Below are 14,031 nucleotides of genomic sequence, written 5' to 3'. Positions count from 1 at the left end.
TCTGATCATAGGTTGCCCAATAGGGGCCTGCCAATCGATTAAAGCTCGATGGTGGTGAAAATACTATAATACTGTATATATATGTATACCCTCTGCCCTCTTGACTGGAAGAAGACAATACTTAACTGAATATAAATTCCCGATAAGGGAGAATACTATAACTTATGAGACTAGGATAATGTACATAAGTTCAGGAATACGAACTTCTCTTTATGCCTCGTTATCAAACTTATGTAGTTACAAGATGCCAAAATAAAGAAAGGTTTAGTCATAACATACCTTATCACAATCTATCCAATCACAAAGTTGAACTTTCCTCTTCGCACCTCAATCTACAACAATGATAATAATACTATCAATAAGTTACGAAGGGTACAACTATCGCACAACGAACGACAAGCTTATTTTGATTCAAAATGGGCAGCATATCCCCTATAATCCTTACTTCCTCCAAATTCAAGATAACACCAACAACACAAGAACACAACAATATCAACATATATACATTATTTTCCAACCTTAAATATACCACAAAATACTACAAAACAACCCAACACACTCCAATCTCTTCATATACAAAACGACCACCGTAGTAGTGTTAAACAACCCGAAAATGTTACGACGAACGCCCAACCCACCACCCTGCATTTATGTGGTATACACACCCTTACTACTCCAAAACTCCATAAAATAGAAGTAAAACACGCAATCCAACAGCAATACAAAACGGTCCACAAAACAGTCTGCTACAGTTCAATAACGTAAACTCACGGGTTCCTATCATCGTCTCGTGAGTTCCTACAATTATAGAACGACTTTACATACATCTCCAGAAGAAAAAATGGATAAAATAGAGCGTTAAAATTACCATTTTTTTGAATAACTCAGCTCCTATCTTGGTTCTTCAAACTCTAGGTTTTACCTCCAACTAGAACTTGAAAAGGAGAGAAATACAATTAGGGTTTGTGTGTAATTTTTGGGAGGATGTTTGCAAAGGTTTAGGTCTGTTTATTGTGCCCTCTTATTAGTGTATTATATAAACGAAATAGGCCTTTAAAATGTCTCTTTGGACGACCCGAACTGGCTCATTTTGGGACTCTCATTTAAGCAAGTAGGTGACACGCCTACTTGTCACCTAGCACCTTGCGCAGTCTAACAAAAACACATGTATCTCTCTACTCTGATGTCGTATTGACAAACGGTTTAATGCGTTAGAAAATAAACTCATATATGTTCAATTTTATGGGTAGAACACCCTGAAACTCTCATTATATTGGGAGAAAATCGCAGTTATATTTGACCCAAATTTCAGTAAAACTTATGAACGTAACTTGTGATGACTTTCATCGACTTTTGTTCCACAACTCGCTTGACTTCAAAACACAACACATGAATATCATACGAGTAACATAACTCATAAAATAACCTCCCTATCATGTTAATAACCCTAGTCTCCCCCCAAAAGTACATGTTATAACATTCCCAACTTGTCAACTTTCGATGAAACATTATTTTCTTCAATTCCTTTAGCTTCTAAACCTTCCAACCCTCTTTGTACTTGTTGGTCATGATCTTCAATATATGTAATCTCCATGGTAACATGATTAACTTACTTTATATACTTTCAAATATGTTCTCATTTTTGGTCCTACATTAGTTTGATTACGACGCACTTTTACGTACGAAAATATAGGCTGTAACATCATTCCCCCCGTGGGAACATTTTTCCTCAGATGTTTACTCTTAGAGACTTTGGAAATTATTTTTGCAAGAGTCTCCTCCATACACATGACTAAAACCAACCTGCACGTAGCTAGAAAACATACTATACATGCCACACATGGCCAATGTCTATAAATAGCAACACTTGGCCTCATACGACCGTCAATCATAAATACTAAATGTCAAAAATAAGAGCTTACTTGATGACCTAATGGCTTGAATAGAGATGTGCTAATATATCCCATCTCGAGCCATATCTTTAGTTTGAAATAGGTGGGGGTATTTGGACTTCATTTTTTCCTCCGCTTCCCACGTCATCTCTTCCACATTCTTGCTTCTCCATAAAACCTTCACGGAGGCTACCTCCTTATTTCGTAGCTTGCAGATTTGTCAGTCTAGGATGGAAACTGGAACTCCTCGTATGACAAGTCATCCGTAATATGTACATAATCAGTGGGAACCACTCGGGTAAGATCGCCAATGCACTTCCGTAGCATAGATACGTGAAAAAATGGATAGACAAACTCCAATTCCGAGGGCAATTCTAACTCATAAGCTACTTGGCCCACTCTCTGAAAAATCCTATAAGGCCTAATATACCGTGGGATAAGCTTGCCTTTCTTGCCAAACCTCATCACGCCCTTCATAGGCGACACCTTTAGGAATACCCAATCATCAACCTCGAACTCTAAGTCTCATCGCTTCAATCAGAATATGACTTATGACGATTTTGGGCTATCAATAGTCGCTCCTGGATAAGTTATACCTTCTCCACGGCCTGCTGAATCAAGTCTGGCCCATGTAACCTAGATTCTCCAACATCAAACCACCTTATAGGAGATCTGCACATACGCCCATACAAAGCCTCGTACGGAGCCATCCGGATACTGGAGTGGTAACTATTATTATATGCAAACTTGATAAGAGGTAGATGTTCATCCCAACTTATTATAAAATCCAACACACATGCTCATAACATATCCTCGAGCGTCTGAATTCTGCGCTCGGCTTGTCCATTAGTCTGTGGATTAAAGGTTGTGCTGAGATTCACTAAGTCCCTAGACTTCTCTAAAATGACCTCCAGAAATGTGTTGTAAGCTAGGCCCCACAATCAGATATAATTGATACTGGTACACCGTGTAGTCGCACTTTCTCCTTAATATATAACTTCGCATAATCTTCGGCTGTATATGTAGATCTGACTGGTAGGAAATGGGCTGATTTAGTGAGCCTATCAACTATCACCCATATAGAATCGCACTTACGATGAGAATGATGCAAACCTATGATGAAGTCCATGTTTATCGCCTCCCATTTCCACGTCGGGATCTCTATAGTCTGCATTACCCCTCCGGGCTTCTAGTGCTCTACCTTCACATGCTCGAAACTAGGACACTTGGCGACAAACTCAGCAATGTTCAACTTCATATTGTTCCACTAGTACAGATCCGTAATGTCATGATACATCTTCGTCGACCTAGGATGAATGGAGTACCATGAATAATGTGCCTCTGACATAATCCTGTCGCGTAGCACTACTACATCTGGAACACACAGACAACCCCTATATTTGAGAACCCCATCTCCCTTGAGCTCTAACAATAGCTTCTTCTGCTGCAGAACTCTCTCTCTCAACTCAACCAACTCTAGGTCCTCGTACTGCCTTTCCTTGACTTCAGCTATGAGAGATGATTTTGAAGTGTTTTGGAGTACAACTCCACCATCGTCAGAATCTACTAACCGAACCCCCAAATAAGCCAATAGATGAATCTCTCTAGCTAATTATCTTTTCTCAGCCTCTACATGTGCTAAGCTACCCATAGATTGTCGACTTAAGGCATCTACTACAACATTAGCTTTCCCTAGATGGTAGAGAATGTTAATAACGTAACCTTTCAATAACTCTAGCCATCGCCTCTGTCGCAAATTCAACTCTTCTTTCTTGAAGATATATTGCAGGCTTTTATGATCTATAAATACATCAACATGAACACCATATAAATAATGTCGCCATATCTTAAGTGCATGGACAACCACAGCAAACTCGAGGCCGTGGGTCGGATAATTCCTCTCGTGCTTCCTCAACTACCTTGAAGCATACGCAATTACCTTCCCATGTTGCATCCGGACACATTCTAACCTGACAACTGAGGCATCACAATACACGGCATAACCCTCTGGACCCTCTAGAAGTGTTAGAACTAGCGTTGTGGTCAACCTATTGTTAAGATCTTGGAAACTCCGCTTGCAAGCCTCTATCCACTGAAAAATAGCTGCTTTCTGAGTCAGCTTAGTCAATGGTGCCGAAAGGGAAGAAAAACCATCTATGAACCTCTGATAGTAGCCTGTTAAGCCTAGAAAGTTACGAACCTCTGTCGGAGTGGTAGGTCTAGGCCAGGATTTCACGGCATCAATCTTCTGAGTGTCTACCTTTATACCTTCATCGGATACAATATTCCCCAAGAATGCTACAGACTTAACCAGAACTCACATTTAGAAAACATAGCATACAACTTATGATCACGGAGGGTTTGGAGTACCACTCGTATGTGATCTGCATGCTCCTCCTCTGAACGTGAATAAACCAGAATATCATCAATAAATACTATCACGAACAGATCTAAAAATTGCCGGAATACTCTATTCATCAAGTCCATAAATATGGCAGGTGCATTCGTCAACCCGAAGGACATGACAAGGAACTCGAAGTAGCCATATAGGGTCCTGAAGGCTAACTTCGGAATAACTTTCTCCCGAACTCCGACTTGGTGGTACCCCGGCCTCAAATCTATCTTTGAACCCTACAACCTATCAAACAAGTCATCGATCCTTAGAAGTGCATACTTATTATTAATGGTTACCTTGTTCAGCTGCCTATAATCAATACACATCCTCAGCAAGCCGTCTTTCTTTCGCACAAACAGTACTGGTGCACCCCAAGGTGAGGTACTAAGTCTGATGAAACCTTTCTCCGGCAAATCTTTTAAATTCTCCTTCAAATCCTTTAATTCGGCAGGTGCCATTCTATATAGAGGGATGGATATTGGTTGAGTTCCTAGAAGCAAATCGATGCTAAAATCAATCTTTCGCTCTGGAAAAATACCTGGAAGCTCATCTAGAAACACATCTGTGTACGCTTTGACTACTGGAATAGACTGAAGTGTAGGTATCTCAGACATCTGCATCTCTAAATCACACAATATGATAAATGCACCCTTTTGTGATCATTCTCCTCACCTTTAGATAGAAAATAAACCTAGCTCTGGGTGTCACTGTATTACCTACCCATTCAAGGAGTGGCTCACCCGGAAAATGAAATATGGCTACCTTTGCTCGGTAATCAATTGTGGCATAGCAAGCTGCCAACCAGTCTATGCCCGTGATAGCATCAAAATCCATCATCTCTAGCTCAACTAGGTCGGCTGAGGTCTGATGACTACAAACTGTCACCATACAACCTCGGTAAACTCGTATAGCAATAATTGGTTCTCTGATCGATGTAGATACCGCAAAAGGATCACTTAGTATTTCAGGCATTATACCCAACTTCCCCGTGACAAATGGGGTAATATTCGATAAAGTAGATCATGGGTCTATCAAAGCACAAGCATCGTGAGAGCCAATGGTCAATATACCTGTCACAACGTCTGGTGAAGACTCCTGGTCCTGTCGACCCTCTAAAGCATAGATACAGTTCTGGTTACCACCTGAACTGAAACCTCTACCTCTGCCTCGACCTCTACCAGCCGAAGACTGAGACTCACGCCCTAAAGGATGCACGAACATAGATGATCCAGTTGCTCAACTCGCGAATTGTGCCATACCCCTAGAATATCTATTTGGGCAAGCTCGCATCATATGCCCTAGATGCCTACATGTATAACAAGCATCAGAACCTACTTGGCATTGGCCCAAGTGCCCTCTACCACAGATGTCACACCGCGGCAGAAATGACCATGTCTGCCCTGAACTTTGGTGTCGCTACAAACCCGATGCCCGTGAGCTCTCACCTGGTCCTGACTAAGTATGGCGGTCATACCTATAACCCTTTAACTGAGGTGGCGGAGGCCTAGGTGGTCGTCCGAAGTACTGGGGCCTTTAACTACCCTGAGACTGCTCCTGACACCTGGCAAATCTCATACTCTTAAGGTGCCTAGCTTAGTCCTCTCTGTACCCTGCTGCCGATGCCTACCCCTTTCTATATTCTGGGTGAATGCCTAAATCCGGGAGATATCCATACTATCCTGCAATACAGCGGTGGCACATGTCTCAATCAACCCTGGGGCCAAACCTGCTATAAACATGTGGATCCTGTCCTGCATAGTAGCAACTATGGGTGGTGCATATCTGGCAAATGAGTCAAAATGGAGACTATACTCTAGGACACTCATATTTCCCTTCTTGAGGGCTAGAAATTGATCGACTTGAGCCTGTCGGATCTCCTGCGATAAGTACTGGTCAAGGTGCATCACGCCTCCTGGACCTCTCTCATACCTCGTACCAAATGATGGGTATATCTCGGAGTCGATAAGATGCTAGCTCAACTGCCTCTTCCTCCGTGGCATGCATAACCAGAAAGGTCCTCCCTCTGATCTGTCCCCGTGAACTCTGGGGGACTCAAAGCAATAAACTCTTGGACCCTTAAAATCCCAGACCCCTCAGAAGATCCTGCACTAGCTGATGCCCTAACCTGTTTCTAGGTAGCTACCAACTGTGTCAACAAATGCACCGCACTCCTCAAGTCCTGATCTGATGGAAGTGGAGGGGGAACTGGATGTACGGTATCCTTAGGAATCTCCTTAGGTGGTGGAAGAGCCGGTAATGGCTGAGTAAGGGTCTCGCCATGGGCCTTAGACTGGGCCCCATCTACTAGGTGTACCCTGCTGGTCCCCTCACCTGCTGTTGTATCTCTCCTCTGGCAAGCCGTAGTCTTCTTAGTCACCGTCATCTGTGTATGCAAACACCAACACGTAAGTTTAACTCAAATTTCCTGTAAATAAGTTCTACAGCACAATTTAGATGTGAAAGAAGGATGACCAACTCTTAATGCCCTGTAGTTCCCTACTTATATAATATGGTGCATAACACATCTATAAACAAGACCCTACTAGATATGGCTTGTAGACTCCATAGGATAGAACTGCTCTGATACCAAGTTTGTCACGCCCTGCACCTGGGGGCAAGACCGACACTTGGTGCCTCACTTAACCTAGCGTACCAACTTAAGACTGAGGGGCTCTGAACATACAATGTCATACTTTGGCCATGGGGCCACAGTGCAAGACAATTTGCGAAGCAAAATATAAAACGGAATGGAAAGTTGGGCCGACAAGGCCGTCATAACTACTACAACTGACAAACCAACAAAATATACATACAAACCTTTCAAGCCCAACATGCTGCACTAACTGACAGGATATGTCTACAAGCCTCTACTGATGGAAGTACTGTGATCGGAACCAAGCCCCGACCTACCCATAACATATATACATATATACACAATACGTACACAAATCCCTAGACCTGGCAACTCCGAAGGACGTGGCGCTTACCGATCAAGCTGAACTCGAGCAACACCTACTGAGGAGCTCTACCCGTTTTTCTATCTAAACCTGCACGCACCCCAAAAATGGGACGTCAGTACGAAATAATTATCGAGTATCTAAGACAATAAAATATCTTAAAGCTGAAACTGAACAGATAATATAATACCTGAAAGTAACTGGGAGTCAAAGATGATCTGGAGATATACTTACCTGCTGATACTGACTTAACTCTCTCAATATAGTAAGTAAAATAAATGTCCAGCCCTATAAGGCTCGGAACGTGTAACTGCCCTATCGTAGTAGGCTCGCTCATAGGCGCTAGGCCATACTAGGCTCTGTATCTCGGCCATTCTAGGCTCGCTCATAGGCGCTCGGCCATAGTAGGCTCGATATATAACTTACCATCTTATCAGAGGTTGCCCAATAGGGGCCTGCCCACCGATTATAGCTCGATGGTTGTGAAAATAATGTAATACTGTATATATATATATATATATATATATATATATATATATATATATAGACCCTCTGCTCTCTTGACTGAATAAAGACAAAACTTAACTGAATATAAAGTCCCGATAAGGGAGAATACTGTAACTTATGAGACTAGGATAATGTACATAAGTTCAGGAATACGAACTTCTCTTTATGCTTCATTATCAAACTTATGTAGTTACAGGATCATTCCAAAATGAAGAAAGGTTTAGCCTTAACATAACTTATCACAATCATTCTAATCACCAAGTTGAACTCGCCTATTCACACCTCAATCTAAAATAACGATAATAATACTATTATTAAGTTACGAAGGGTACAACTATCGCACAACGAACGACAAGCTTATTTTGTATTAAATCGGGCAGCATCTCCCATATAATCCTTACTTCCTCCAAATTCAAGATAATACCAACAACACAAGCACACAACAATATCAACATATATAAATTATTTTCCAATATTATATACATCACAAAATACTACAAAACAGCCCAACACACCCTAATCTCTTCATACACAAAACGACAACCATAGTAGTGTCAAACAGTAGGAGATATCAAAAGAAGTCGTACGTTCCTTGTGATATCGACCCGGAGTACTGCTCGATTTTCTTTGAGATCAAATATATTATAAGGAGGTCTGCATCTGTAACAATCCGGCCAGTCATTTTGAGAGTATTAGCCCCGAACCCCCTATTTATTGCTCTCTCTATGGACTTTCGGCGGTTCCACTAGCTATGTATGGTGATTTTGGTCTTAGGAGCGTGTTCGGATACTGAATTCGAGGTCCGTACATCATTTTAGAGTCAATTGGCGAAAGTTGAATAATTGGATAATTTTTGAAAAGTTTGACCGGGAGTGGACTTTTTGATATCGGGGTCGGATTCCAATTCAGGATGTTGGAGTAGGCCTTTAATGTCAATTATGACTTGTGTGCAAAATTTGAGGTCAATCAAATTTGATTTGATAGGTTTCGGCTTTGGATGTAGAAGTTTGAAGTTTTAAAGTTCGTTAGACTTGAATCGATGTGCAATTCGTATTTTTAGCGTTGTTTGATGTGACTTATAAGCTCGACTAAGTTCGTATAATGTTTTAAGACTCGTTCGTATATTTGGTGGAGGTCCTGGGGGCCTCAGGTGGTTTTCGGATGGTTAACGGATCAATTTGGACTTGTGAGAATGGCTGAAGGCACCAGTTCTGGTGTAATCGCACATGCGCAACATTGATCGCATGTGCAAGCTCGCAAAAGCGAGCATTTGGGCGCAGATGCGGGGATGGGGGAATTGCCAGTGGTCGCAAATGCGACGTGAAGGCCACAGAAGCGGAGTCGCTTCTACGGAAGAGTGATTGCAGAAGCGGACAAGTGCTTGGGAGGCCTGTCCGCAGAAGCGGACGAGCTTGCATAGATGCGCACCTGCAGAAGCGGTCTTTGAACCGCAGAAGTGGAATTTAGCAAGGAAGCCGGGACTACAAAAGCGGCTGGGAGGCCCGCAGAAGCGAGTCCGCAGGAGAGGATGAGGAGTCCGCAGGAGCGAGGGAGTCCAAAGAAGCGGATAAGTTGTCGCTTCTGCGATTCCGCACATACGGCTAAGTTTTCAGAGAGGCGGAAGTGCTGGACAGAACACTTAAATACAAGGGTTTGTGATTTAGCTTTATTTTAAACATTTTGAGCTCGGGTCTTGACGATATTTTAGAGCATTTTCGAGGGATTTCTTGAGGTAAGTCTCTTGTACTCATTTTTTATCAATAATATTGTTTCCCGGTTGATTTTTCCACCTAGTTGTGTGTGTTTAAGGTAGAATTTGGGAGTTGAGGTTAGGAGTTTTCTTATTTAAGACCAGTGTTATCATCATGATAACCAGTTGCACTAGGACTTGGCTCGAAACCTTTCATAAATAAAGATGTCCCAGCTTCTTTCAGCTTGGCATCGTCGTGGTAGACAAATAGATTAGGCCTTGGTTCAAAGGCTTCACCTCCAACAAAAGATAATGCGTAACAATCAGTTTTCTCTTTGGAGAGAAGAACTGAATGCCGAGGCATAAGATGTTTGATTGTTTCAGGCATTGGCGCATCTTTCATCACAATTCTCCAGTATTCTCCAGGATCTTTTCTTGCATCAATGGTGCTTGTGCACTGCCCGAGAAAGAGAGAGCATAAAAAGATTTTTGAATATATGCTATATGAACTTCTTACGTTCGAGTACAAAATCTATATATACTGATATGAGCAAATATTTGGTACATGCAGGGGCAAATGTAGGCTTTAATATATGGGTTTGAAAGAAGCCAATAATGTTTGACAAAATTTTATGTACGTATCAAGAAACTCAATAAGTATATACATAAATTAAATTCAGAACTCAGTTATTAAAAGTTGAGATCGTCCTAAAATAAAGAACCCACAGAGTTCTAATATTAGATCTACCTTTGTAGGAACCGGGTATGTAAATATTTTGTATTGGCAGATAGAGTTCTATGTAAAATTCTAGTGCATTTTGAAGAGTAATTTGCAGAAAGTATCTATTCTTATTTACACATGTTTGATGGGGATACGCCAAGACAAAAGAATGGTCCGTTTAAATAGTTTTTGAAAATCTCTGTGCCCAGTCAAATAGGTTTACATAAATCAGAAGAGCTGGAGTATAAGTTAAATAATTCAATTGTTAAAATCTTATTTGAAAAGACAATGTAATTCGAAAGGTAAGGCAAATGAGAAAGAATTGCAAGATAGTGCACCAAAAAAGTAATTAATAATAAACCACAAATAGGAGGCCTAGAATTAATCATCTGCGAAAACTTACCAGGGCAAGTGAAAAGAGCAGGATTAGAGTAACAGGCGATTTCATGGTCACTCCACTAGGAATATGTATGGCTCAGAAGCTATTGTTATTGTTCTTTACTTGAAGCATATTATGAGCTTATATAGACAGGTCAAGCTATTATAAAATCATATTGCAGGTAACAAGTTATTGTCAAGCTTCAACATAATTCACACACTTTTGTAGGATTGATGAGAGAGGTACAATAATCATAAACAAATAGGAGGAGGCCCCAATTAGATTTTTGACACATATATTATTGGTGACCAAATAATTTAAGTAGGCTCCATTTGCTCATAAGTAATACTGTTGCTTATTCACGTTTTAGTGTTTGCAAATATTTGGCAATCAATACCCTGGATATTGCTTTTCAGTATCTAAGGTAGTGGTGAAATATTGAAAACATTTGTTAGACTGATGCTAGATCATTCCTAAGATATCCATATGAGTTCTATTTCTATTTTTTTGTATTTAACTATTGCAGTATAAAATAACTTGCTTCAAATAAAAAATACAATGAGAGATGATTTATACAAAATCAATTTGCTATATATCGAAAGTAGTTATACTGTAATTTAGGCACATGAATAGAGTATGCTTACCTCGAAAAATCCCATATACTGTTGGGATATTCACAAATAGATCAAGACTTCAAATATTGCCTTTCTCAAAGCAAAAATAATCAAGAGACGTTCTTTCTCAAGATCAACTCAAAATGTGGTTAGACATTTTTTGACAATCAAATAATTCAAGAAAATCAGCATTTAGCCCTCGATTGTTTCCCTCGATTAAGGAAACCAGTAGGAGATATCAAAAGAAGTCGTACGTTCCTCGTGATATCGACCCAGAGTACTGCCCGATTTTCTTTGAGATCAAATATATTATAAGGAGGTCTGCATCTGTAACAATCCGGCCGGTCGTTTTGAGAGTATTAGCCCCGAACCCCCTATTTATTTCTCTCTCTATTCATTTTGTGGTTACGTAACTTGCCGGGAGGATTTGTTTTTGATTTTAGAGTGAAATGGGACATAGAGTCCCTAAATTTGGGAGTTTAAGTTGTAGAAATTGACAGTAATTTGAACTGTGTGAAAACAGCCTCATAATGAACTTTCGGTGGTTCCAATAGCTATGTATGGTGATTTTGATCTTAGGAGCGTGTTCAGATGTTGAATTCGAGGTCCGTAGGTCATGTTAGAGTCAATTGGCGAAAGTTGAATAATTGGATGATTTTAGGAAAGTTTGACCGGGGGTGGACAATTTGATATCGGGGTCAGATTCCAATTCAGAAAGTTGGAGTAGGTCTGTAATGTCAATTATGACTTGTGTGCAAAATTTGAGGTCAATCGAATTTGATTTGATAGGTTTCGGCGTTGGATGTAGAAGTTTGAATTTTTAAAGTTCATTAGGCTTGAATCGATGTGCAATTCGTATTTTTAGCGTTGTTTGATGTGACTTATAAGCTCGACTAAGTTCGTATAATGTTTTAAGACTGGTTGGTATATTTGGTGGAGGTTCCGGGGGCCTCGGGTGATTTTCGGATGGTTAACGGATCAATTTGGACTTGTGAGAATGGCTGAAGGCACCAGTTCTGGTGTAATCGCACATGCTCAACATTGATCGCAGGTGTGAGCTCGCAGAAGCGAGCATTTGGACGCAAATGCGGGGCTGGGGGAATGGCCAGTGGTCGCAAATGTGACGTGAAGGCCACAGATGCGGAGTCGCTTCTGTGGAAGAGTGATTGCAGAAGTGGACGAGTGCTTGTTAGGCCTGTCCGCAGAAGCGGACGAGCTTGTGGAGATGCGCACCTGCAGAAACGGTCTTTGAACCGCAGAAACGGAATTTAGTGAGGAAGCTGGGACTACAAAAGCGGCTGGGAGGCCCACAGAAGCGAGTCCGCAGGAGTGGATGAGGAGTCCGCAGGAGCGAGGGAATCCAAAGAAGCGGATAAGTTGTCGCTTCTGCGATGCCGCACATACGACTAAGTTTTCAGAGAAGCGGAAGTGCTGGACAGAACACTTAAATACAAGGGTTTGCGATTTAGATTTATTTTAAACATTTTGAGCTCGGGTCTTGGCGATATTTTAGAGCATTTTCGAGAGATTTCTTGAGGTAAGTCTCTTGTACTCATTTTTTATCAATAATCTTGATTTCCCATTGATATTTCCACCTAGTTGTGTGTGTTTAAGATAGAATTTGGGAGTTGAGGTTAGGAGTTTTCTTATGTAAGACCAGTGTCATCATCATGATAACCAGTTGCACTAGGACTTGGCTCGAAATCTTTCATAAATAAAGATGTCTCAGCTTCTTTCAGCTTGGTATCGTCGTGGTAGACAAATAGATTAGGCCTTGGTTCAAAGGCTTCACCTCCAACAGAAGATAATGCGTAACAATCAGTTTTCTCTTTGGAGAGAAGAACTGAATGCCGAGGCATAAGATGTTTGATTGCTTCAGGCATTGGCTCATCTTTCATCACAACTCTCCAGTATTCTCGAGGGTCTTTTCTTCCATCAATGCTGCATGTGCACTGCCCGAGAAAGAGAGCATAAAAGGATTTTTGAATATATGCTATATGAACTTCTTACGTTCGAGTACATAATCTATATATATTGATATGCGCAAATATTAGGTACATGCAGGGGCAAATGTAGGCTTTAATATATGGGTTTGAAAGAAGCCAATAATGTTTGCCAAAATTCTATATATGTATCAAGAATTTCAATAAGTATATACATAAATTAAATTCAGAACTCAGTTATTAAAAATTGAGATCGTCGTAAAATAAAGAACTCACAGAGTTCTAATATTAGATCTATCTTTGTAGGTACCGGGTATGTAAATATTTAGTATTGGCAGATAGAGTTCTATGTAAAATTCTAGTGCATTTTGAAGAGTAATTTGCAGAAAGTATTTATTCTTATTTACACATGTTCGATGGGGATAGGCCAAGACAAAAGAATGGCCCAGTCAAATATGTTTACATAAATAATTCAATTATTTATATGTTATTTGAAAACACAATGTAATTCGAAAGGTAAGGCAAATCAGAAAGAATTGCAAGATAGTGCACCAAAAAAGTAATTAATAATAAACCACAAAAAAGGAGGCCTAGAATTAATCATCTGTGAAAACTTACCAGGGCAAGTGAAAAGAGCAGGATTAGAGCAACGGGCGATTTCATGGTCACTTCACTAGGAATATGTATGGCTCAGAAGCTATTGTTATTGCTCTTTGCTTGAAGCATATAATGAGCTTATATAGACAGGTTAAGCTATTATATAATCATATTGCAGGTAACAAGTTATTGTCAAGCTTCAACATAATTCACACACTTTTGTAGGATTGATGAGAGAGGTACAATAATCATAAACAAATAGGAGGAGGCCCCAATTAGCTTTTTGACACATATATTATTGGTGATCAAATAATTTAAGTAGGCTCCATTTGCTCA

General features: G+C 40.4%; 1 long non-coding RNA gene across 2 annotated transcripts; it reads right to left on the bottom strand.

Moving 5' to 3' along the window:
• Nucleotides 1-338: 338 nt before the first annotated feature.
• Nucleotides 339-13,800, bottom strand: LOC107798636 (uncharacterized). 2 transcript variants are annotated; one of them, XR_001650940.2, is made up of 3 exons: nt 13,717-13,800; nt 7,275-7,334; nt 339-6,670 (listed from the first exon to the last, which is right to left on the bottom strand). It is a non-coding gene; the product is annotated as an uncharacterized LOC107798636 (long non-coding RNA). The 2 variants fall into 2 exon arrangements; XR_001650941.2 differs by lacking the exon at nt 13,717-13,800 and adding an exon at nt 10,566-12,788.
• Nucleotides 13,801-14,031: the final 231 nt, after the last annotated feature.

This window comes from Nicotiana tabacum, chromosome 22 (assembly GCF_000715075.1).
Source record: "Nicotiana tabacum cultivar K326 chromosome 22, ASM71507v2, whole genome shotgun sequence".
NCBI lineage: Eukaryota > Viridiplantae > Streptophyta > Magnoliopsida > Solanales > Solanaceae > Nicotiana > Nicotiana tabacum.
This window is presented reverse-complemented; position numbering and strand designations above follow the sequence as displayed.